This window comes from Mycteria americana, chromosome 23 (genome assembly GCF_035582795.1).
Source record: "Mycteria americana isolate JAX WOST 10 ecotype Jacksonville Zoo and Gardens chromosome 23, USCA_MyAme_1.0, whole genome shotgun sequence".
NCBI classification, from domain to species: Eukaryota; Metazoa; Chordata; class Aves; order Ciconiiformes; family Ciconiidae; genus Mycteria; species Mycteria americana.
Genome location: NC_134387.1, coordinates 4538406 through 4563959, shown reverse-complemented (window position 1 = coordinate 4563959; position 25554 = coordinate 4538406). Strand labels below are relative to the sequence as shown.

Sequence of the window (25554 nt, the reverse complement as noted above, 5' to 3'; positions counted from 1 at the left end):
ATATTATTACATCTATATGGTAATGTTCCAGACTTGGGCATGAACTGTTTTAACCCCCCTGTTTTTGAGAGAGAGTTAAAATTTCTGCTTAGAGCTATGCCCTGTATGGATACCAGCTTGATTTGACATCAAATTGGATCATCTCCTTGTTCTCCCTTGCATGCATTTGGAAGCATACCCCTTGTAGCTGGGTTTCTATGTGATTGACCCAAGTGGTCAAAAATGGCCTATAGCTTTGGGGGGGTCCCTTCTTTGGCTGCCTAAATGTGAATGAGTTTCTGTTGAATTTTTATCAGTGCCTGACTTGTGGCATCTTCCTTATATCTTCCTCATTTTTCCACATGGATACTATCATTGATATTACCATCTTCTTGACCTCATGTTGACACCAAAGTTTAGAGGACCTTTACGAAAGATAGCATGTTAATAACAGTTAACTTTTAGTAGGACTCTGCAGTTAGAAGGTTCAAAGGGTTTAATAAATCATGGCCAAGATATCAGTTGCAATTTCTTCTGTTGGGAAACTGAGGCAGGGAGACTTTTTCTGCATTATATGGCAAGTGATGTAAATGTACTAGCTGTTTTTATTGGCAGGCTGCTGAGCTGGTCTGATCTTGTGATCTAAGCCAATATGCATAAATCTCAAAGGGTGGGATTAGGAATAACAACTCCTACAAGCAGAGTTCCCGCTTCCCTCTCTTGCTGTTCGTTCTTGTGAACTGGTGAGTTGAAAAGGGCTGCCAGGCATAAAAAGCTCCTATTTTACAGAATTAGTCAACATAGTCCCATGGCTTGGCATTGCATAAATTATGCTAAACACTTTCATCCCTGGGTAAACTGTAACAAGAGAGGAAGAGCCAGGAGGTAACTTGAATCACAACTGTTAATGACAAAAGAAAACTTTTAGCTGGCTTTCCAGTGTATGTTAATTTAGTGCCATTTAAAATTTTTCAGTTAGGGTTTTCACCCTTTGACCACTGCTTGATCCATGAAATTGCAAAGCAAACCCTTTGTTTGCCATTTGGTGCAAGAGTTTCATCTGCTTTTGCCTTCTCTTTCATCCCTCCCCCTTCTTCCTCTCAGCCTGTCTTTCAAACTAATTAAAGGAACTCTAGATTTGATCCAAGCTGTTCTTTCATTGGATTTTTCAGTCAACAAGAAAAAATTCTCTTTATCTTAAAAGCAAACAACAAGCAGCTGATAACACAGTGGAGTCCACTATGTTAGTGGAATCCTGTTCAGAGGCAATCCAAAATGAAAGACACTGAATTTTCTTGAGAAGGGGGCTCTGGACCCTTACTTACTGCTCTGCTTTTGGCATATGGTTTTTTTTGTCCACTAGATGGCAAGAGACAGCTACCTACAGAGCCCCCTCTGAGCACAACTGCCAGTCTCTAGTTTAGGTTTCTCCCCTTTATCTTGGTTACTTTATTTAAAGGTATAGTATACAGTGACCTTTGCTGCCTTGAACTCTATGGAGAAATGTCTGAGACATGTACAAAGTGCTTCCTTTGTTTAAATAGACACTGTCAAGGTGTTGTACGCTCTGTCATTCAAACCCCCCTGGGAAGCTCACCAGTAGAACAAATTTTCTTATAGGTATTTTATCCCCTTTGCACATGTAGAATTGTTTGGAAAGGACTGTCATTTCATGTGTTGAGGGAAAGAATGCATTTTCAACTCATCCCCCAAGGTCATATCTTAAATTGCTGATGTCTCTTTGCTCACCTGTCTCTTTGCTCACCTGTCTCTTTGCTCACCTGTCTCTTTGCCCACCTGTCTCTTTGCCCAGTCTCAATTTCCCACCTGTAAAATGGGGACGTTCGTGACTCATTTTTGTGGAAAATCTGTAGAAAACCTGGACCATAGTGTTGCTATATGAGTAAGATGACTGAGCATACGCTGGGGTTTTTGTTTGTTTGGTCGCTTGGTTTTTTTAGAAGGTCATAAGTGAAGGGAGTTTAAAAGCACAGCTTGCTGAAAGATGCTGTGGAGTGGCAAAATACCATAGTGTATATTTGCGAATCAAAAGCATGAACAATGTGAGAAATACCTTTCCCTGCAACTACCCTGGAAGGACTGTCTCTCCTGAGGCACATACATCTTCCAAGCTGTTCTGTCACGAGAGCCAACAGGGTATTCCCAATTTTATCTTCAGGTGGACTTCAGCACTGTCCGCTAGAGAGCAAAAGCTGTCTGTGTGATACATCTTCTGTGTAGGCCTGAGGCCATTATCTCTTATCCCCTGATCTACAGAAGTGCAGGCTAGAAATGGAAAATTCTGCCTATTTCCGCAATTATTTGCAACTGAGATAATCTTGTGATTTTCTTTATTTAGATTGAGCTGTATGCTATCACTTTAAAAACAATAGACTCTTGGGGGGGGGGGGGGTGTATAGCCTTCAATAATTAGACTAGAAAGTGCCAAGGGACGTGACAAATGAATCTTCACTGAAAGATTGTTAAACTGAATGCACACAGCTGGTGATCTTGTTCTTCACCACGAGGCCAAAACCTGCTCACCTTATTCAGAAAAGTCCTACTGACTGGCAGACAAGTAAGCTGTAGAGGGTTTGGCCCACATAGTGGTTTTAACCGTATATCTGCTTACTTATGAATCATCTTGATATCAGGATGTCAGTTACTTGATTAAATCTGTCCAGTTTGGGGGACTGTAGCAGTCAGATTTTGTGGGGGACTCTCAAGTCTTTTAGTAGCAATAGTTACACTCTAGCCAGAGACCATCGGCCAAGATTTTCAGCAGTAACCCTTGATTATAGGTACTGAATCTGAGACCCTTAAAAAGACTTCATATGCAAAACAAGGAGAGAAGGCAGCCTCAAAATCGGGCAGATCTGTTTATGCCAGGCAACTGATGTATGAGGCACTGAGAGTCTTTAGCTGCATTTTCAATCTCAAACATGGAGTGCAGAGGTTGCTGTGCTCGTGTGGGAGATGCTTTGGTAGGGCTCAGGCCAGACCTATGTGGATGGCACGTCTGCTTCAGTGTTAATCTCTACAAAGCTCTTGCTGGAAATCTGGGAATGGATGGACATGGCTTCCTTGGCTTTTCTGCCTTAGATATAATGCTTTCAGAAAAAAATAGAGTTCTGTTCACAGGCTGAGTAAGGGAAGCTACCTCCTCTGCGCCTAAAGAAAAATACTGTGCCTTCAGGGCTCTTAACAGATGGTTTCCACCATTACAATTACACTGTCCATGCAGTGTTTGTACATATGCTGAAATGAGTGGGGGTTCATGGTAACTGTACGCTCTGAAACTGTATAGTTACATTAACTTTATGAGTGAGCATGATCTTAACATAAATATGCATGTCCTTTTGTTGGGGTTCTAGTAACATGTGTATTAGGTATGAGATCAAGGGTAGAACAGTATCTTGTTTTCTAAAATAGTTTACCTTCCAGTTATATCAACTAGTGATAATTGTTGAATAAGAAACCTCGCTGCCATGTAATTGCACAGTTTTTCATTGTGATGCTATTCACTATTAACCACTATACCCCAATGTGTTCTACGAAATTGATAAAATAAGGTTTCTATCTTGTTTGAAGCCAGTTAGATTTCTTTACTATGTAAGCATTGACAGTGTGCTCCCAGGCAAAGAGCAGAGCTAGGCAAATAATTTGCCAGGATGAATTATTTCACTCTGCTGCTCTCCAAATTCTGCAATGTGTTTTACTTGTCAAAGTTTGAGGGTTGCTTTTTGTTTGTTGTTTTTTTTAAAGAACAAATTTTGGTTCTCAGGGTCTTCTTGCTCCACTCAGTGTGTGTTTGTAATCTGTGCCCTCCGTAAGTGCCACAGGCATTATGCTCCAAGAGAGGAGCAGCTCCTTCCGGGGTTGATAAATGCAGGGATAGTACCAGTGCAGTACAAACGATGCAATATTGACTTCGTAACTGAAGTGTTCTATTTCACTATTATGATGAAACTGCCCCAGTGCAAAGAGCTGCCCTGAGAGCTATGCGCTAATTAAATGCCATTTAAACCATTTTACGCAAAAGTTTTATGCAAAAGTTTGTTGGGTTTTTTTTTCTGTAACGTATATTTTGTATCTACTATCTAACAAGCTGACCATCAGGCACAAGAATTTCTGCAAGAAAAATGTGAATATCATAAAAATACACGGAAATTGTGATAAGCTTTAGTTACATTTTGTTTCTTTTACTCCAAATGCATACAATTCCATTGAAAAAAAGAAAAAAGAAGGACATTTCCTCAGTAGGGCCTGATTTTTCTGTCCTATTAATAAGAGAATTCTTGGTGGTTTTGCAGTTTTTGGCTTTTGAGTCTAACGTGCTTTGATTGTACTTTTTGGTTGTATTCTGGTCTGTTGCCTTCTGCTGCAACTGCCATTGCACTGACTCCGAGAGTAAGTCAGCATAAATGAGCACAGCCACGCACTCTGCTTTAGTGTAGTTCCGGGTGTTGTTGGCATTGTAAACAATTGTTGGAGAGACCTCAAAGTGAAGACAGGGCTTGGCAGAGGGGATGCATGTTCAAATCGCTTTTAAATAATTAAAAAGTACAAAGCAAGTGAGCAAAGGTATCAAAAGCAAACCCTTTCAATGTGGTGAACTCTCCGTAGCACTTGGTGTGAACGTGAGAACCTTAACTTGGCCCCCTGCACTGCCACACATATGGTCTCACACATAATAATGTGACATGCTGCACACTGAGAAAATATTTTGTCGAAAATATGAGTAAAGCAGCATCTTTGCTTTTCCTGGATAATTAGTGGTGGAATATGTAGATGATTTGCTTTTCTTGGAGAGGTTTTGATAAAAACTACCTCTGTTTAATATGGCAAATACAGATGTAATCTGGTCACTTGGTTAAAGCTTTCATTTGCTTTATCTTGTCCATGCAATTACCGCATTCTTTGGGACATGGATTGTCATCTTCATATTTAAACAGCTTGGTTACTTGACTAGTAGTTGTCCTTTATATTCATCACTAGGCTTTGTATTACCACTAGGCATCAGCAAGCTTGCCTAGTGGTAATGCCTATTTCTAGGAAAAGAAAAAGAATAATAAAAATTAAGAAACATACAGTTGAATTCTATGGTCCTTTCTTACGTTTGACGTCAAGTTTTTTTCCTTTGAGCCTCAGATTTTCATCTTGAAAAACTGGGATTATTTTCTTTTCCCTCCCCTTTTAAAGGTCTCTGGGATTTGCAGGTGAAGTGTCAGAAGTTTATCTCTGATGATCTCAGATCTGAATGTTCCTTTTGAGAAGGAGGAAGAAATTGACATCTGGCCCGGATACCTATTGCACTGTAAAGATGTTTGGACTCTGAATTAAAAAACGTCAGGCCCTTGGAAACATGCGTTAGAATGTGGATTTTGCAGCTGGAGTTTGTGGGGGTTTTTTTGGAATCATGGGAAAGGTCTGGATTGAATACTTGGTCTTTAACTGGTAGAGGTTAAGGATGGTGTTTTAAGGTTCAGTAGTTCGGTGAATGCTTTAGTTGCTCAGTAGTGTAGCAGTGCAGTGTTCTGACATAATTTTCATTTGCATATCTTCTGATGCTAAAATGTGGCCGTGACTTGAGGCCTGAAACAGTGTTTTGGGGTAGCAAGCAAGAAAGAAACTTACAGGGCATAAGGTGTCTTCACCTATGCAGAGCACCTTAAGATGTGGAAAGCAAACTCTGTCAATTGGGTCCAGATTTATCACCCACATGCTGTATTGTCTACATGCACAGAAGGGGATTTGGTAGCATTATCGTTTACCTAGGTAGCGCTGAGAAGTGTGATATTGTGGAACATATGGGCTGCAATATCATGGCAGAGTAGCCTGTGTGAAGGATGCAGCAGCTCAGAAAATATTCTTGTTTTTGTCAGTTTAAATACATGCTGTTTAAAACTGAATTGAAGCAAAACATTTGGATTACTATGGCTTGAAGAAAATGCTTTACAGTGCCTGTCTTGAAGAGATTCCTCCCTCCTTCCTAACTCTTGTAACGTTTCAGTGACTACAATTAAGAACAAAAAACCCAAGGCAAACTCAGAGAAATTTGTTTCTCTAAAAAACATTGTCGTAGTGCAAGAAAGTAACAATGGTGATGAAGATCTTAGCAAAGTGAAGTCGACGAGAATCTTCATTGCCTGACATGAACGAACTCCAAACGAAGGGTCTGGTTTTGAAAGATGATGAGCCCTTTCTTCACTGTCAGTAACACTCAGACGAGTGCAAGCGTACCTTGCATCTAAGGGTAAATGCACTTTGCATATACTGTAATACTCAGGTAGAGGTTCTGATTCAAAACCTGTTGATTTGAAGGGTATTCCATTTACATCAGTATGGGTTAGATTGTTGCTTTCTGAGTAACTAGCAAGAATTTTTATGATTTTAAGAGATGTTGTGTTTTCCACTGTTTTCCATTGAAATCAGTGGGAAGCATGTAGTTCCAGTACTATTCTGCCACTTGTTCTCCGTGCATTAGCAAAGCCGCGATGCAGCTGAACCAAACTCTAGCTATTGTCACTTCTTTGGAGAATTTGTCTTCACATGCCTTTTGCATTATTGTAACCGACAAGTCTAAGACACTGTCTAATGTTAATTCTGCTCATTGCTGCCAATTATAATCAGAGCTAGTCAAAATAAACAAATTAAATAAACATGTCAAAACATCTCAGCCGTAGAGAAAATAAGCCAAGTCTGAACTCTATCAGTACTGCAGTATAACCAATGTGCTGCATATTGTAAAATGTTCTATCACATTTTTCACCTTTTGTTGAGGAAAGGAAAGGAAAGGTGGGTCAGTTTAGAATTACAGTTTAGTTCTACCCTGCTAAGGAGTCTGCAACTGAAACCAAATGAAACCCAAATGTTCCTTTAGCTCCTTCACCCAACCTAATGATCATCTGCTGTATGTTTTAAATGTTTTTTTAGGGTTTGGGTTTTTTTTTTTTTTTTGAGCTGATTCTTTGCTGTCAGAGTGCCAAGATGCTAAATCATTGTAGGATTTGGACAAGATGCAGGTGAAAATATACCAAATGCAGATATACACTTCAATATAAAACATTCTGCTGCTGTGACATAACACCATCCAAAATGGTAAAATACTATGCAATTTAAATTAGAAAGTACCCTAGGTTTAAAAGAGAAATACATAAAAAATGCTTTTACTACATGCAGGGGACATCATAGCCTGGATTTGCTAAGAATCAGTGGTAATGGGAGGAGGGGGCAAATTTTTTTTTTTTTTTTAGTGGTATGTTAACCTTAAAAATATGTTCTGAGGTTAAAGGAAAAAGCTGTCGCTTTAGACAGGTGGTTCTTGTAAAGAGGTGATCTTTTAAAGTGCAGTCTTACAATGTCAAAAACAACGTCTCGGCAGAGATAAAGCTATAATGCAGGTGATTGCTGGGACTCTTCTGTTGTCTGTCACACAGCTTTAAAATCTGTTTCAAAACTTGCATTTGGAAAGGGACTTGCTTTTTTAATATAAGACACATGCACCAAATACCTGTTTCAAATAGTTAGCGGGTTAGAAATGGATCCTTGAAATGCAATGCATAGAAACTACGGCCTTGCTTTTACAAATCTTAGAATATCCCTTGTTATTGTGTGTAACCAAAAGACTGACTCCATGCTGGTAACTGTCTGTGGGATTGTGCCTGAATTTCTTGGGAATAAACGATTGTCTGTTGTAAATCGGTGCGATCCCACTGAGATAAGGTATGCCAAGTTCTCAAAGGGTATGGGAGGCATGAGATGGAGAGAGAGAGATCCTTAAAATTAAGGGGAATGCCTCAGCAAATGACCTCAGAGATTGACAGAGCTGTTTAACAAATACTTGCTTGCTCATCCTGAAATAATGTTAGAAAAATGTAGCAGTATTTTGCTCAGCCCTGAAGGAAAATCCAACTGACTTCCTTGAGGTGCATTGGATTTTGCAAGGCAGTTTGAAGAGAGTGTGAATTCCCCACAAAAATATACAGGACTCTTAACTGCTGAGGTTCTTCCTTCTCTCCTCCCTTCCTTTTCTTCCCCCCACAATGTTTTCAATGTACATAGGGTCTGGGGAGAAAAGGAACACTGTGCCTTTGAAATGTTGTTTGCTGAAGACAGTATATAGAATCTTGGTTATTAACAGCCTCTCACAAGACAGTTATTTTTGGAGTGGCCTCTGAGGAGGCAACCTCTTGGAATCGAACTCATTTATTCTGCGTTTCACTGTCCTGCCATTTCCTGCAGAGAGAGGGGAAAAGTGAAACCACATGTTTTGAGGAGCGAGCGTAGGAAACCCCACTGAAGACAAATGACTGCTCCTCTCCCCTGGCAATTAGTCAAACCCGGGCTGCGTGCCAGCCCAGGTGTTCCCGACTGTGTATAAATTTGCCAAAGAACAATGAAAATAGCAGCTGATTGTGCTGACAGATTCTTCTGGTAATTTCCTGTTGTTTGGCATCTTCAGGTTACTTTCCCACAATTATGGATCCTGATGAAGTCCGGGGCCTTCAAATCCACTTTTTAACTGGAAACAAAGTAATTGTGTGTGTGTGTGTGTGTGTGTATGCACATGCATAGCCCTGTTCTCCTCTCAAGCCCCTAGCCTTTTCCCCTAGTTCCCAGATGTTTTAATTTAATTCGTTTTGCAAATACATATTTTAATGAGTCTGAATTTAAAAAAACTATTTGCACCTGCATCATATAGAATTTCTTGGCAGTCCCACCATGGCTTTTGCCAGGATTCATGCTTATTCTATCACTGAAACCTACCACTTGGAAGGCTTTCCTCTTGTGCCTTCCATTATCTTCTAAATCAGGGCTGCTCAAGAAACACTCGCTAATGGAACAGGGCCTTAAACTGGCCACGGGAGGGGGAGAGAGAGATTTGACAGCTTGAGACGCTGACAACAAGGTGGTGTTAAAAGTGAGGGGTGTCTTCAGAGACCGGGCATTGATTCTGGATCTGGGGGAGAAATGGCTGTCCCTGAAGAGTTACAAGTTTTATCATCTAGAAGGAGAGAGGGAGAGAAAGGAGGGAAGGCAGACTTTACAGTGATCTTAAAGCTTCATGCAATCCAGTCTGTCAGGAAGTTATAAATACTCGTTTGGGTTTCTTGAGCAACTCAAATTCTTTTTTTTTTTAGTTGGAACAGAGCTGGATGGGCACCAAGGGACATTAGCCCCAGGTCCGTTGTCTCGTTTCTTCTCGGTGTGCATTCCAAACAGAGGGAGAACAGAGCACATGGGAGTGTGTGTTGCTGCAGTATGTGTAAAAGGGAGGGGGAGAATTCTGTCCAGCCTTTCCTCTGTGCATTTCCTGCTAGTTTAGTTATTCCTAGAAGATCAATTCTAAGAGTAACTCTGAGTTTTGAAATATTTTGCAAACCTTAAGTGATTTCTTTTTCTTTTTTTTTTTCCTAGTTTAAATGTGCATTTCAGAGAGCTCTGACTTTTGTGATTTAAAATGAATGAATGTCCTGCCCTGGCTAGATAATTTTCTACCTTTTTGTTGTCCTTAAAGGGAGGAAATTTCTCATTATTTGTGGGGCAGGTGAATTAGAACTAAGGCTGATCAAATCTATTCTGCTTTTTAACTCTTTTTCTCAGAAAATTGCATTTTTGACTAAGTGAATATTTCTGCCAAATATCTGCCTTCCATTAAAAAAACCCAAACCAAACAAAACCCCAGCCAGAAATCTCAGGTAGATTCTCTTAGTCTTGTTCCTTTGGAGGAGGGGAAGGATACGTATTTCAGCAGGTTGAGGACCTTTTCTCTTTGCCTCAGGTTAAGGCAACAGCAACTGCCAGCTGCACTGTGCTGGGCTACTCACAAACATGAAGGGAATTGTTGAGGTGCTAAGAGTGTGTTCGGTATCCCAGCGAGCCCGCTTCTTTGAGGCCACCATGTTGATCCACTCACGTAAACAGCTCTCAAAGTGTCTTCTGTACCGACTCACCTGCTAGATTCCTTTTAAACTCCCTGGTAGAGATCTCTATTTGTTCCAGAAGGTCTCTGGTTCAGATTCTGCTGACAGCCTTTGCAGGGACCATCACAGTTCCCTCAGTGATAATGGCTGTTACCAATGAGTGTCCCATGTGTATTTCACTGAGCAGGTTAGGAAAAGGAGGGAAATAATGTTGTGAAACTCCCCCCTCACCCTCTGGTTTTCATCAAAAAATTCTTTTCGGTGGAAATCTTCTCCCAGCTGGAGTGTCGCCTTCTGTTCAAATCCCTAAAATTAGACTGAGAATCTTCTCTCACTTAAACAAATCCATGCTGTCTGCTTTACAGTAATTATCCTTCTGTAGCAGTGGCAAAGACATGCAGGTTTGTAAAATTCTTTGAAGATGAAAAGCCCTGTGCGGCTTGTCTTGGTCCTCACGCACATCGGTAAATAGGTAGCACACATGGGAAATGCAGGAGGGTTTGCAATGCTTCTCCCCATGAGCAGAAATGTACTACCCATGCTGTGAATCCACCTTACAGGGACTATTTCAGGTTTTTGGCTCTGGGGAACTGCCAGCTATCTACCCACTCAGCCCGATTCAAAGCCTACTGAAGGCAATTAGAACCTTGTCGCTAATTACCAATGAGATCTAAAGTGTCTTCTGTTACCCAAGTCCTCCTGTTTGTAGGTCCTGGTTTGGTGCACGTCTCTTCCATGTGTCCCATCCCCCTGTTCAGGAGTTGTGGTGACTCCATTGCACGGGGGGCTCCTTGTCCCTGGGAAGGCTGATCCCAATTAATGGTCTCTCTGCGTGCTTGTGGGAGATCAGGCAATAAATACTGCATGAATATGACATCCCTCTAATAGGACCTCGCTGTCTCCTAATCGATTTGCAGTGAGTGAGTGACGTGGAATCATCCAGCCTCCATAAATCAAGGCTTGTGTTCTAATTTCATACCGTTAATGGCATGTGGGGGACCTTACTCCTGTCGGGCTAAGCGTTGCTGGCATCATGATTTGCAGTCTCTTGATAGCCTTGTGGAGCCTTTGTAAGCTCTGCAGCACGGCAGGTGTGGGAGGTCTACCCTGTTGCTGGGAGAGCTGCACTGTTCACACCATCCCTAGTGAGGGCTCTGTCATGGCTCTTGTTTAGAGGGTTTTCTGGTGGGTTTTTTGAACTATTGTTTCAGAGAGTTTTGTAGGTTTTTCTTTTTTTCTTTTTTTTCTTTCTTTTTTTGACTCACCCTTAGGGAGTCAGACGGGCCTCAGACTGGATTGCTTCCATTTTGATGAAGCAGTGGATAGACGAGGTTCATTTCTGTTCCATATCTCCTGTTGACCAATTCTCCCCGCCGCCTTATCTGCCTCTGTTTTCCCTTTTCCTCTCTGTTTGGAGCCTTGTTTTTCAGGACAAGGACGCTCTCTGCCAGTGCTTGTTCAGCTCTTAATGCAATGAGACCACCATTTCATTTGCGTATTTATGACATTCCAAAAACTTCAAACACTGTTGGATTCTGCCTGAGCTGGTGGAGAGAACTGGTATGTGGATCTGTCAGGATCTACTTCTGCTTCTTTTACAAGCTTCCCATATGACTTTGGACAGGTCATTGTGCAGCTCGCTGCCTCCATTTCCCTATCTATGACATAGAGGGAGGACCTCTGTCCTACACACTGCTTTAAAAGCTACAGAAGGAAGAGATTTTTTCCAGAGTTGAGCATCGTTTTATTCAAATTAAATGAAAACATAAATGTTTATGACCTGATCCTAGTCTGTCTTGTGGTTCAATTCATTGACTATTCACTTTAACCTTAAGAAAGGAAATTTGATGAACAGTGGTGCATAGTGAAGGCCCTGGGTTATAAATTTGCCCCTAGACTAACAAACCTAACAATCAGTGAGTTCTTGTGAAAAGAAACCGCTCTAGCAGGTGGTTGGCAGAAGTCGAAGCATAGACTTCAGCACCAACACAGGCTTCTGTGAACGGTGTGCTGAAGGTGTCGTTTTGTTAACTGGCTGCGGAAGCGAGCTTTTAAAGACCATTTCAACCAACCACTGCAGCTGAGGAGGTGACATGTTCTTTACAAGTATTTTACTTTCACCAACTGGGATTTTTATTCTCGTTATAATTCAGTGAAAAACGTTGCTTTCAGAATGTCCCACGCTGCCTGAGGAATTTGATCACCCAGTTCCTAATAAAATGAATGCAACTGGAAGTCTAAACCCTGGTGGTTGCAGTAAAAATTAGTATTGGTGTTTTGTTCTTTTTAGATAACAACGCTGCTTAACTGGGAGATAGGGCTAAAGCAGCTAAGTGGGGCCCTCTGTCCAAATAAACTTGCTGTTTTCTGAGAAGTTTTCTGGTTTTAAATCATGCTTACCATGTAATTCTGAAAAACACACAGGACTTCCCCAACAAACAGCAGACTGGGTAGCTAAAGAGAGTTTCTCTTCAGAAAAACATCTTAAAATAACCTTCATATTAAAAAAAGAAAAAAAACCCCTTTTATTAGACTTTGTATGAAATGCAGCATTCTGGCAGATAGTTAACTTGTGTTTCTAGAAAGAAAAGGGAAAAATGCACATACTTTCTATTATCTGAGTAGAATAATACATCAGATTATAAAACATACTTCCTGTTTATGACAATGAAAAAAGGGGGATTACCTCTACTCTTTCTTTTCCGTATACTATTGTCTTTGGATCAAGCAAAGAATGTTGGAATACCTGGGAAAGCATTATCCTGGCAAAAGCAGGGTTGGCATAGGCAGGGGAAGGAAGATCAGTGGGGCACTGTGTAATGCCAGACATAAAATGATACTCCATAGATGAATCATTTCATCTGGCTGTTCAAGATTGTGGAAATGCTGTCCGGCTTTTTTGTATGGGTACATCAGGCTGTCCTCCGCCATTGACCTCGCTTAAGTATCTGTCTTCCCTTGAATTACTGCCTTTGCTCTGAGAATGCATTGATGGGATTTGGTTTTTCTTGCTGTTGCTGACCATTCTCACTGTGGATTTTGTGAGCGGGAAAAGTGGGGATGGGAGAACTAACTGGAAAGTTACATTCCTGTATAGAAATGCTGACTGCGATCAAATGCAAAATCTTAAATGATGTCTAGGTTCCACTCTTTTGTAGGCATTTCCAAATAAGCTGCTGGACTCCTTGTAGTCTAGTCCACTCTATGGACATTCCAGGTTTATGTTACAATCTCCTTTAAAAGAGGACGTGGTAGTATGTTATTGAGGTACTCTTCTCATACTTATCCTCTCCACACAAGAGTGAATTTATAGGATTTGACTTAATTAAACTTCTCTGCTAGAAAGTTTTTACCACTACAACTAGACAGGTGCAATGTCTTTGCATGTACGCTCCTAAAAGATCCATAAAAGAGTCATACTGGAAGAATAGATTCTATGGGGAGATTTATATTAGTGTAATTATTAAGAGTCATCCATTGGCTTATGCTAGGATAGCTTTTCCATGTAAAAGTGTTATTAATGATTAGGCTTGTAAAATAGGTAGGAATGCTAATAAAGATTTTAAAGTAGTGCTGATTTTGGTGTCATTTTGAAAACTGTAGTCTACTGAAGATCGGTGATATTTAGGTCCCTAAGTGACTGCAATTTTGAAACACAGATTTTTCAAAACAAATGAACTTTTTAAGAAAAAAGGGGAACTTGCAAGGGAAACTGAGTTATTTAGTAGATCTCTCACAGTAACGGGACATAGGTGTCTAATATGAGGAGGTGCCATATGCTGCTACTGCTCTAGCATAAAAGGCTCGGAGGTGCAGGCTACGCTGCAAGTTGATTGTGTTTAGGAGATGTAGTCAGTTTTTGGTGGAATTGTTTTCTGTTTAGAACAAGCAATTTTGTCACAATCTAAAGTTAATTTGCAAACAGGTCAGGTACTAAAAACCTTTTAAAGGAAGACTTCAATGCAAAACTAATTGCAAAAACTCAGGTTCATTTTGGATTTGGTACTAGCTTATTAATGTCTTTCAACCTTAATAAGATAGACTGTTTTCTCTACTGCAAATGAAACTTTCTTAAAAAAATAATGAAAACAATCATTTTACCATCTCAAACTAGTAGGAATTTCCACTCCAGATCTGCTTCTTTCAGCTGTAGAATTGGGTGCATAATTTTCACTGGTGTCTTGGCGGGGGCGGGGGGGGGAATTTCCAGTGTCCCGTGAGTGAGATGTATTCCAGGTGTGGTTGTAAGAGATCCTAGTTGAGGCCTGCAACTTCTGAATTTTTTGAAACAACTTTCATAAAGAGATCCATGTACAATATATTACTTACTGCGAAATTATCAGAGGAATCATTCTAGCTTTATATTGCTGTAAGAAAGATCAGAATCTTTCCCTCCCTGTCTGCGTGTGTTAATGTTCTTCCACTACCTTTCAACCTCAAGCCTATGACCTCTGAACACAAGCTCAAAAATTAATGATTTTTTTTTTTTTTTAGCCAGTGCCTGCATTTCTTCAAGTCAGTTATCATGTGTTGCATGACAAATGAGCTTCTAGAGCACTGAAACTTCTAAGAATATTATTTTTCTTTTTTACTCTATTCTGCCTGAAAAACAACTTGCTGCCTCTTAGTCTTGGACAGAAACCTCATGTACAGAAAATCCTTCAGGCTGTAGCTCAGTGAGTTTCCTTAACTGTGCAATAGCTTTTAGGTGTGTTCACCAGATTTCATCATTTGTCACCTCTGATACAGGTATTTAGCTCCTGATTAAGAACGTGAATATTCCTGTAAACCTGAATGGAAAAAAAAATGCTTAGGTTTAGTTTGATCTTGTACTGCCCGCACTGATACCCTCCGTTATAGCCATAGTCAGCCTTTCATTAGCGGGGCAGCTGATCGTAGTGTTATATCACAGAATCGTATAGGTTGGAAAAGACCTTTAAGATCATCGAGTCCAACCATAAACCTAATACTACCCAGACCACCACTATACCATGTCCCTAAGCAGCTCATCCAAACATCTTTTATGTTGAAGAGCTCAGTACAGGGGTAGACGATAGCAGGCAAGCAGCAGTCAGAGTGTATGAGGTTCATTTCAGTGCTTGGGTCTACTGACAGGAGCTAGCTCTTGCAGAACACTGAAGTGTTGGTCTCCCAGTAGGGTTGACATCATGGGTCAATCCCTCTCTAGAAAGAGTATCAGCTGAACTGGTGCTGGCTACTCAAGTGTAGCTATGGGTGGGAGGCTTAGAGAGGTGTTACTTTAATTGAGGAAGGCATGAACCATGTGGTCATTGAAGAACTTATAAACCTGGTCATGGGTGTGGATGCTGGACCTGTCATGCTGGTGAAACTTTATGCTAGTTAACGGTATTCTATGTTCTTAGTTTTTCTCTGCTCTTCCACTTGGCTGAAACACCCTGATCTGCTAAATGGGCTGAGCAGCATTGCAGTGTGTTGTTTAACAGCTGCTGCTTGTCACCCAAGTGGCAGCTGGACTTCACTTGAGCATAGAGGTTCCCTTGTGCACGGGTTCTGAAACACTTTGTGACTCCGTTAGGGATAAAAAAGATTGATGTTATTTTAATGGAAAATCTGGGAGCTAAGATTTTTTTCAAAGTGAAAAATTTCACTGTAGGTGAATCTGTTCCAGGCAATCCAGTTTGACATATCTTAAAGGGAATCAGTTATCAGTAAGGCAGGTGTTTTTCAGTGTATTTCAGTCTGGGTCCCTGAAAATCATTACTCATAACTGGAAATCTTGTTCCTGTGTTTTAAATTTTCCTTTTTCCTTTTTTTTCCCCCTCTCAATTTTTGAAGCTAAGCAGCCAAATGTTGGGAATTACTAGTCTCTTGGAGACACAGAAAGATTTTCAAATGGTTTTCATGGGTTTTGGAACAGTTTAAATTTGGCTGATCTCTTTTAGTAGGAATTCCTGGATTCCCCCCCCCCCCCCCCCCCCCCCCCCTTTCTCTTTGCAGTTATGAAAAACAGGTTTGCTGCCTTGGGGGAAGGGAGCAGGATGAGGAAAGCGAGGCTGGGAAGCAGAAGACGAATTTATTCTGACTTTATCTTTATTTCATTCTCCCAAGTTAAATTCTACACTGTTTCACTGAGGCCAGCTGGTTTTAATCATTTCAAGAGAACACTATTTATTAAGTGTCTGTTTCAGGCAGTGTCAAATCCTTCAGCTCCTTCTCTATTCTCCATTGTAAGCAAGAACATCAGTAGCCCAGGTGGGCTTTGAATAGCTTCAGAAAGTAGGTAGGTGAGAATCTATTTATTACTTACTGTAGATCTCAGTAGACAGAGACTCCAATTAAGGCAGGAAACTGACATACTTAGCCAACTCTTTCCAAGCAGAGGATGCAAAATGAGTGAATAAAAAATTAAATAAAATAACCCAAACTTCTCTGCATTTTCTTATACAGTCTGGAACCATAATTCCTCTGTGCTTTTCTTTTCATTCTTTCTTTTCTGCACGTACGAATGCAGAAAGCAGTGAGGAAACTTGTTTTGTTAAGCTTCACCAAAGCACAGGTGATACTAAGTAGTGTAGAAGTCCATGATCCAGTGGATAACCTTCAAATTCATTTGCTATAGCACTTAGTCCCCCTTTGTCCTTGTGCCTGAAGTAAATTAATTTATACTACTGAAACTGCTACAAATGACACCATTGTAACTTAAGATCAAAACCAGATTTACAGCATCTCAATTTTAGAACCTCAGATAACATTTTGTATTCTTATTTGGTCAATATCTGTATTCAAGTCCACAAAAGAAGCCTAAAATATTGAAAGACAGATCATTTATTATAGTACCAAATGTGTAGATTGTAAATATACTGAACAGCATGAAGAAAGTAAAACAAAACAAAACAAAAAAATATTAAAAAATTGCTGGTCGATTTTACATGCCTCTCCTGACATCTAATCCAGAGATGACAGAATCTACTGCAGCTCTGGTAACTCCTGCTTTCATTATGAAGAACTCTAATTCAGTAATAGGAGTATCAGCCCAAGGTAGTTACTGTAATCTCATTTAAAACAACTTGATTGGTAGAAGTCAGCTTTTGTTAAAATATATTATTGTTTTGTGTATAATTTCCAATTATACAGCAGATATAATTGGAATTTCAACATTTAGCATATCTGCTTTCCTGCTAAGACTGGTTAAATATAGAAGAATTTTTTTTTAATGCTAATTTCTATTGAAACTTTGGTTTTTCTATAGCATTTCAACCTCTATTAAATTGCTTTGAAAACAAAGCAGAAAAAAACACGGGGAAAAAAAACAGAGGAAGAAAACCCACCCATCATCAAAATTTCAAACTCTGGATGCTTTCCAGCAAACTGTTCTTGAATGAAAACAGTATTCTGTCTTCAGTTTAACATTGGCTCTAATGTAGATAAATCAGTGTGTTCAGTTACACTGCAAAAATCTTTAACTGTAAGGGAGGGGAGAAGAAACAAAGAAAAGAATGATCATAATGATTAGCATTTATATAGCAGCTCAGTAGGAATTTGTGTTTGTTAAAGCACAAAATGCAGCTGCTGGTACTTGAGGAGGAAGCAAACTCTAAAGGTACTGTTTGATTCTCTTTTTCTGGAAAACTTGCAGGACTCTAAATTAGTTGCATTAAGCCCTAATCTTGGCCAAAAGTGCAATACAAGATGGTCTATATGTCTTCCTCCTACCTCCCTTCAGCTCCTCCAAAAAGCTATTTCTTCAATTAAAAATAAATTTAAAGATACTGCATTAAAAGATTTCTTGAAGTCCTTTCCCAGACTGACATTTTGGTGGTTTCTTTCTGCATGTGTTGTTCAAATATAAATTCTCTATTTTGAAGATAAGTCCTTGACTCAGGATTTGAATGCTTTCCCAAGCTTTGAAATGCTTAAAATTCAGCTCCAAATTCTCTGCCATTAGCACTCTGCTTCAATCTGTGAAATAAATACATAAAAATAGGGGAAGCTGTAAAAAGAGCAGCTCTTGAAAATAAAAGAATTTTCAAACAAATTCACAGAAAGAATATTTCAAGGACTGAGAAAAACAAATGCTGATTTTTTTTGAGGCATTTAAGTCACTTTTGATACTTCAAATTGCTGTTGATAATATTGGGGATAACTATCTTTAAAAACACATTGGAGACAATTTTTTAATTGGTGTAGAGGTTAACTGCATTGAAGTAATTAGAGCCACAGCCACTGGGTTTATACTCCAGCCACTTTGCTTTCCAGAATCAGGTGTAATCTGATTTTTAGGAATTTAAAGTGCTCATAACTCCCAGCAACTTCTGTAAGAGTTGAAAATGAGCCCAACAGTTCTTACTGGAAAGTCTCCCTCTGACAGATCCCCACCTGGTATCCGTTTGAGCATTGTCTACAAGCTGAGAATCTCCTGGTGCCGCTGTATGAGGGCCTAACGTTTTTATGCAACCTACTTTTTTGTTGTGTTTTGTTTTAGTTAAGGGAGAGCTGGTGTGGTCCAGAAACACAACAATATATAAATTATTGAAACGCATCAGCATGTTAAGAGGACTTCATTGTTCACACACATCTCCTCCACTTGACATTTCAGCAACCTTGTGTCATTCTGTAGCATATCCTCTTCATATTAATAGCAATTTATCATTAATCCATTTGAATAATACTTCTTTTTTTCCAACGGAAAGAGACAGAAAACATCTGCATATTGAGTAATATTAGCTACAGTTTGTGTCTCAAGTGAGACTAACTGACAACCCTCATTTATTATGACTGTGTAGGCTTAATTGGGTTGACGTAGGATTTGGACTTTGTGAAAGGAGAAGCAGTTTGAAGATCTTTTCAGAAAAAAACCCCCACTTTTAGAGAGGGAAAGAGTAGGGAGAGGAGCGGGGGAGGAGGGAATAAAAGAATAAATATGTAAAATAATGATGCTGAGATGTTCTGTTAAGGCCCAGACATTTAGGAGGTGTTTTAATAACGATGCTTAAATGAGAGATTAGTTATTAAGCCATATGGTTTGTATTACAGCTCTCATCTTTTGTTTCCTGCTTATGCTGTCAAGCATTAATGTGATTGTTTTGATTCTTAATGTCTTAATGCATCATTCCTCCCGATGCATTAGGCTAATAACTTTGGTCCTCTTAAGGGCAGTGTCGCCATTCATTACTCTTCCTGTTTTGGCTGACCATAGAAGTTGAAATGAGGGACTTAAAAAATATCTACATGTTCCAACATTTATGAAGCCAGCACATTGAGATCATTGAGGAAGTCTGAAGTGCATTAAAGGCTGCTGACTTCCACTATGCTGATGACATGCATGTAATGCCTGAGTTAGCCTTCCCCCAAGGCAGTTTACAAGCTCTCCTGTTATAAGCAAATGTGATTTGAGTTTGTTGTCTTAACTCTGGACTAGGTTTCAGATAGTTCTTTGTAAAACTTCAGGAAAATAGCGTGTTAAATTAATTGTAATTTCTTACTGTTTGGGCAAGTGAGTGCATCTGTGTATATGCAGGGCATGGTTTTATATTAAAAGATGTGGTTTATACATTGATACGGGTCACCTTTTGGGTGAAGTGTGGTAGTAACCACCCAACATTAGAAGGTGATTCGGATCTGCTTTTCCAGTGCTGCCATTGTTGAGAAGCTCTGAAGTCAATGTGCTCGATTAAGCTTGATTTTAAAGAGCATTTACAAAGCTTTGCTTTCAAGTGTTTTCCCCAGATGAGAGCTGGGATTTCCAGTAGAATGGTCATCTCTGAGGCTGGTAATAGTCCATATTGGTCACCCTTCAGAGGATAAGAATTTCAGTGTATCCAAGCAGAGTAAATTGGGGGCTTTGGTGGAGCCGATTTCTTGAGGAAGAGTTTATTTTTTTGATATTCTAATAAATTAGAACAATAGTGAAACAGGTAGCTTTATTTTGCAGGGTCTGCTGTGAAGGCGTGACCTTGAAATGGTAAAGTTTTGATAAATGATAAAAGTTTTGATTAAATGATTAAGTTTGAATGCCTGTGTATATGTATATATAGACAAAACAGACACACACAAAATATTTTGGCTGTTTGTATAGACATTTCATTATCTGCCTCTACCTCTTGACAGCTGAAATGCTTTGTCCTCCTTGTCTGATGCCCAGAGCGTGATTTGCTTGAGCATGAATCATAAACTGTCCTTAGCAGCTGGGATTTTAAAAAATCCAATGCATTTTCTTCAGGGGCATTTTGACTGGCATATTTTTCTAATGGGGTTATTCACATTCTTTCTTTCTGAAACCTATCCTGCAATTTCAAATGGTGATAGCTTCACCTAATGGGAGCATTGGTTCAGCGTATGTTCTGTTGCAGAAATGATGCAGTGAATCATATGTGAAATCTGTAAATCACTTAGGAATCCAGTGGGATGAAAAGTGGTGCATCAGTGTGAGATTATTGTCATTCTATGGTCACCCCAATTTATACAGTAGAAATAGCAAATGCAGCAAGGTGGAAGGAAGATGAAAGGTGTGACGAGCTGTTCACAACATTAAAATGACCAGTGTCCGCTAGGGAGTCTGTTATATATTCAACATGTCACTGAAACACTTGTGTGATGGGATTGCATTTGAGAAAGTGTCAATATGAAAGACAAGTAAATGATTTAAGTACAGGATATACCCAGTAGTATTGTCACACAGACTGAAATTTAAATACACAACAGTTCACACGATAGGAAGAGCCAGGGTAGAAGCTTTAGGGAGACGTAGCAAGTATGTGGGAGAAATGTTTTGCCAGGGAAATTATCCAGATGGTTGGTTGTTGGGTTTGGGTGGTTTTGGAGGTGGGGTGGGTTTTTTTATTTTCTTTTTTTTTTTTTTTTCTCCCCACAGAAAGCTTCTAGTGTACCCATAAACAAATTGAGTGTGTTAGATGCAGGAATGCAACAGACTTACGTAGAGACTTTAAGCAACTGAAGCTGAAGTATTCAACCTGTTGAACAGAAGACGAACCTCAGACACGTAATACAACATGTTGTTGGGCCCAACAGTTGTGTGTGCTCAATTCAAAGGAAAGTGGGCTCCTGTACTCTGATTTTGTTGTGTCAGTGTTGATATTTCCTGTTGCTTGGCAGAACAATACAGGGGCAGTGGAGGTGAAAATGCTTGTAAGATAGAGAAATACAGAACTCGGTGAGTACAGTCAGCACCGCCTCTCTCTCCTTGAGCCTGACTTACAACCCAGTGTTCCTTTCCCAGTGCATGTTGATCCCCAATGTTTCTGTTGATCAGGTCCTAGGTGTAGTTATTCAAAATCTGTGATGAGTAAGGGGGGGGGGGAGTTTCACCATAAGTGAAAAAGTCTCTCTATTTTTTTTTCCCTAATGGAAATAATTCTGCAAATTCTAATGCAATACAAAAGTGGCCCCCCTGTTATCTCCACAGCAGAGAAAGGTGGATAGGAAAGTATCTATCAGGCAGGATTCACTTGCAATCTCTTCAGGCTGCTCAGTATTGCAGGAGGAGGAGGGGAGGATCAGCTTGGAGAGAGGAGAGGGTTAAGACAGCCCCAGAAGCACAAGCTGAAGTGATAGTTTTCCAGTTGGGGATAAGGGCTTGATCTTCTCACCAGCCATCTTCACACAGTTCATCAGTTCTGCAGAGCGTGTCATTTCCCTAAAGCTCTGCACTCCTTTTCACCCACAAAATTGAATCTTGCACAGGTGTGGGCAGCATGTATAGGATTAAAGGCTTCTTTCCCCTAAAATCTAGACCTGTCTGCTTAAATGAGCACCTTCATCCTGTGAGTCCTTGCTGTGTGTCAGAGTTTGAGATAGTTTGCTCAAGACAATAGCATTAAGTCATCTCCCACACTGACTCATGGCTGAGACCCTGGAGAGAAATGCTTCAGACTCTAGTGGCTGACGAATTAAACAATGAGGAATATATGCCAGCTCTTTCCATTTGCTTATTAATAGGTTCTGTGTCTCATGCTCCAAGGGGATTGTCCTTTCTTTTGAATTGCTAGCGGGGAAGCATTCAAGCATTCAGTCACTGTAAATGGAGAAAAATGGAGAAGGAAAGAAGAATGTTTCAGGAAAGATTGGAGCATGTCTTCAAAAATGTAAGACTAGGGACCTGACTTTGCAGAAACACTGATACTCTTGTTTCAGTAACTTGGTTCAAGTACTCGGGATCTTTGAAAATCAAGGACTGACCATCTCTACATTCTGTGATTTCCTGATACCCCAGTACTGTAGCAATTGCTTGAGCTGGAAGATGATTCCAAACCTGTGTATTCGTGGGACACTACACTCTGAAATCCCTGCAACGTAACGGTGCTTGCTTAGGTGAGCAAGTTCAGTAGGACATACTGTATGAAGACAGGACTGTAGAGCTCCTAAATATTTTATCCTCTTCCTGAATTTTCAGTGATTTGTGAATATGGTTAATATTCTTTGTGGCTGATACTTGTGAATATGTACATGAGTTTTGAGCTCCTTATTCACTTTAAATCCTTGGTTTTCAGTAAATCCTTTAGGTAGTTTTGAAAATCTTAGCTTTGTGGTGGTTGTTTCACCAGAAATTCCTGGTGATTTAATGAACAATTGTATGTTCATGTTGAGATCACTCCGACTTCAGTGTTTAAAAGGCTTATTTCTGTCTGTCTTAAACCTTTTCTAATAGACTTACAGGATAATTTAGGTTGGAAAGGATGTCTGAAGGTCATCTGCTCCAATCCCCCACTCGAAGCAGGGCCACTTTAAAGTTAGATCATGTTGTTCACAGCCTATAAACAGATTTATACCAAATGAAAACAAAGCAGGCATAATCCTAAATAAAACACAGGATAAAAACCTGAAAGTACTTATGTGTTCCTTTTTCAACAGAGATTTCAGAGATTAAATTCCATTGGCTCTCAATGTCTTTTTTTACCCTGATTTTTAAGGGTGTCTAGACACCTAAATAACCTTGTTAATGTGACCATTTTGGAACCCAAAAATTAATTTTCTTTGGGAAATGGAACACAGGCTCACAGTCTACACACAAACTTTAGCTCTACGTTAATGAGGTCACTTCCTTAAGTTGAATTGTTGAAATTCTTCACAGGAGCATGGCTGCAAGTCTCTAGATGATTGTTCTAAATTATTAGATAAATAGATAAACTTTCAGGTAATGTTAGTCTTAGGTACAAAACAGTGGTTTTAAATCTTGAATGAAAATTGGTAAGACATGACATGGCAAGTCCAGGGCTAGCTTCATAGTTTTCCAATGTGTTCTTGCACAATATTCTCTTGACAAAATGTGTATAAGAAACCCTATGCAGATCTAGCAGTAATTTCACTTACTCTGGTCTTGTGTAAATGACAGCAGTGTCATGCATGGAATTCAGCTCACAATATTGGAAGTGAAGTCTTTATGAATGGGTGGCGTGATTTGCACTGGGCACTCAAACGTCAGTGTAGCTTTACTGTACTCTCCAGTGTCTTTGTACCACTTGGTGCCAGGGGGTTGTTCACATCTACTTTTATTTGCTGCGTTGGGCATCCATGGGCTAAGTGAATACAAACTGGACAAACCATGCATATTGTTCTTGATATTCCGTTGGTAAAATAGTGACATCTAGCAAAACAGGAAATCCAATGAGTTAATTAAGGAAGAATTGTCTATGATTTCATCTTACCTTTTATTTCCACCCCCACCTCATGAAAGCCTATGCAGTGGAGCTGCCTCTTGCCCCTTGTGCCAGAATGATTAATGGTGGGACCACAATGAGGTCAATTAGCTGGGGTCGGCTTGAAGCTGAAAGGTGGAGTGTGTTTCTTTATTGAACGCTGCATTCACACTCCAAACCGTGACCTGGACTACAGTGATTTATTACAGGGGCAGTGTTTTGATCACTTACCTTCAGTACCTTACCTTGGCTTCAGAAATCAGGTTTTCACTGTCAATTAAAATCCAGAAAGAGAGATGCATTCAAAATCTGAAATGTGAACCCCAAGAGAAGGATGGGGACCCTGATGATGGTTTTCAAAACTCTCTTTTAAGTAACAAAGAAATTGGATTACGTTCCGTCTCTGAGAGGAAAAATTTCATCCATAGCTGAACTTTTACAGCCTTTTTCCTAACTAAGTTGAAACAGAGGAACCAAATCTGTCCTAAGAAATTTTGAAGAGGTGCTAGGGAAAAAACTCTGCACCTAGTATCTATATGGATGTGTGGTGGAAGAGGCAGGAAAACAACCTCCTATTATTTTTGAAGGGTTAAAAAATTCTCACGTGTATATATAAGGTATTTATTAATGAATCATGTTTAGCAGTTATGAGGCATCTTTCAACAGAGGATGTTGAACTGTGCTACATACATTAATGAAGCCTCTAGATAATGTAGTGGTGAAACAAATCACTGCTTGTGCTTGTTGTAGTGGTCAAACTAAGACATAGAAAGACTACATGGTAGGTTGGGGTTTTTTTGATGCTGAAAGTTGCTGAGCCCCCAGGTTGACTTGAATAGAGGCTGTTTGTGACTTAATCCAAGGACTTGCGGGACTAGTCCAAGTATGAATTGTTTGGAATTTGTTCATTGTAAGAATTAATCGTATCTTCCACTTGGTACTTTTAATCTTGTTGGCTGCAAAGCAGCTCACAAAGGAGGTCAGGAATATCGCTTATTTTGAGAAAGGAGGAATTGAGGCACCAGGCAAAGTGTTTGGGGTTTTTTTGGGGTTTTTTGAGGGGTTGGTTTGTTTTTTGGGTTGTGGGGTTTTGTTGGGTGGTTGTTGTTGTTGTTTGGTTTAGCCTCAGTTTCCACTTCTGTTTGCTTATGATTCTCCAAACACCTGTTCTCTTAAAGCTCAAAGATATTAGCTTTCAAAATGTCCTTAATGCAAACACTGTAGGAAACATGAAGTAGCAGATTGTCTAGCAAGAGGAAAAACATAGTTAGCTGTATCTGGGGGGGAGGAATGGGGGAAGAGGGCATTTTGTTTGCCTGAAAATGCTGCCTTTTGCACTGTTTATTCTCCCCCCTCCTTTCCCCTCAATTTGAAGCACATTTCAGTCACATTAATTTCATCCCGTCTATTAAAAATAATTGTGAACAAAAATTTAATGGCAGGTGTTTTGAAAGAGCTTATTTGACATCATGACTACGGCTTAAATTATTTCTAAAATCAAGATTCTGTTACATTAGCCCCTGTATGCAAAAGAAGAGAGTCCCGTACCCAAATGGCTTTCAGTCAGAGGATGGAATTTTCTAGTGTGTAGAAAGGAAATATTCAGTTATTTTTGCCTTTGAAAGCCCAAGGTTATATTAGCAGAGGCCATGAGAGGTAAAACCATGCAGTGAGGGAAATATGACTAGCCTAAAATTTCCCAGTGACTGATAGTGGATGTGGGGGTTCAGTCAGGGTCCCCTTTGCTGGACCACAGAACCTCTTGGAATCATGGGCAGGCAGAAAGCACAGAATTTAATGCTGGTCTAGACAGAAACCTGCTTTGTAAAGACCATGAAAAGTCTTGTGTAATAGTATAGAAAAATGCCTTCATAGTATCTTCCAAAATGTTTTTGGTTTGTTGCTGTGTTCCTCTCATCCCCTCCTATCCCCTGCCCGAGCCTAATGATTAGAGATAAAAAATACCTATTAGATTATCGGGTCCGTCCCTCCCTCTGATGCAGCATTGCTCCCAG

The 25554-nt window shown here is 39.9% G+C and overlaps 1 protein-coding gene across 1 annotated transcript in view; it reads left to right on the top strand.

The window, feature by feature from the left end:
• The window catches only part of CDCA2 (cell division cycle associated 2), a 58010-nt gene extending 37166 nt beyond the window's left edge, over positions 1–20844 (top strand). Inside the window, exon 16 of the mRNA XM_075523667.1 lies at positions 20758–20844. The gene's annotated coding sequence lies outside the window, so the exon portion shown is untranslated. The remainder of the gene's footprint in view (positions 1–20757) is intronic.
• The last annotated feature ends 4710 nt before the right edge of the window (positions 20845–25554 follow it).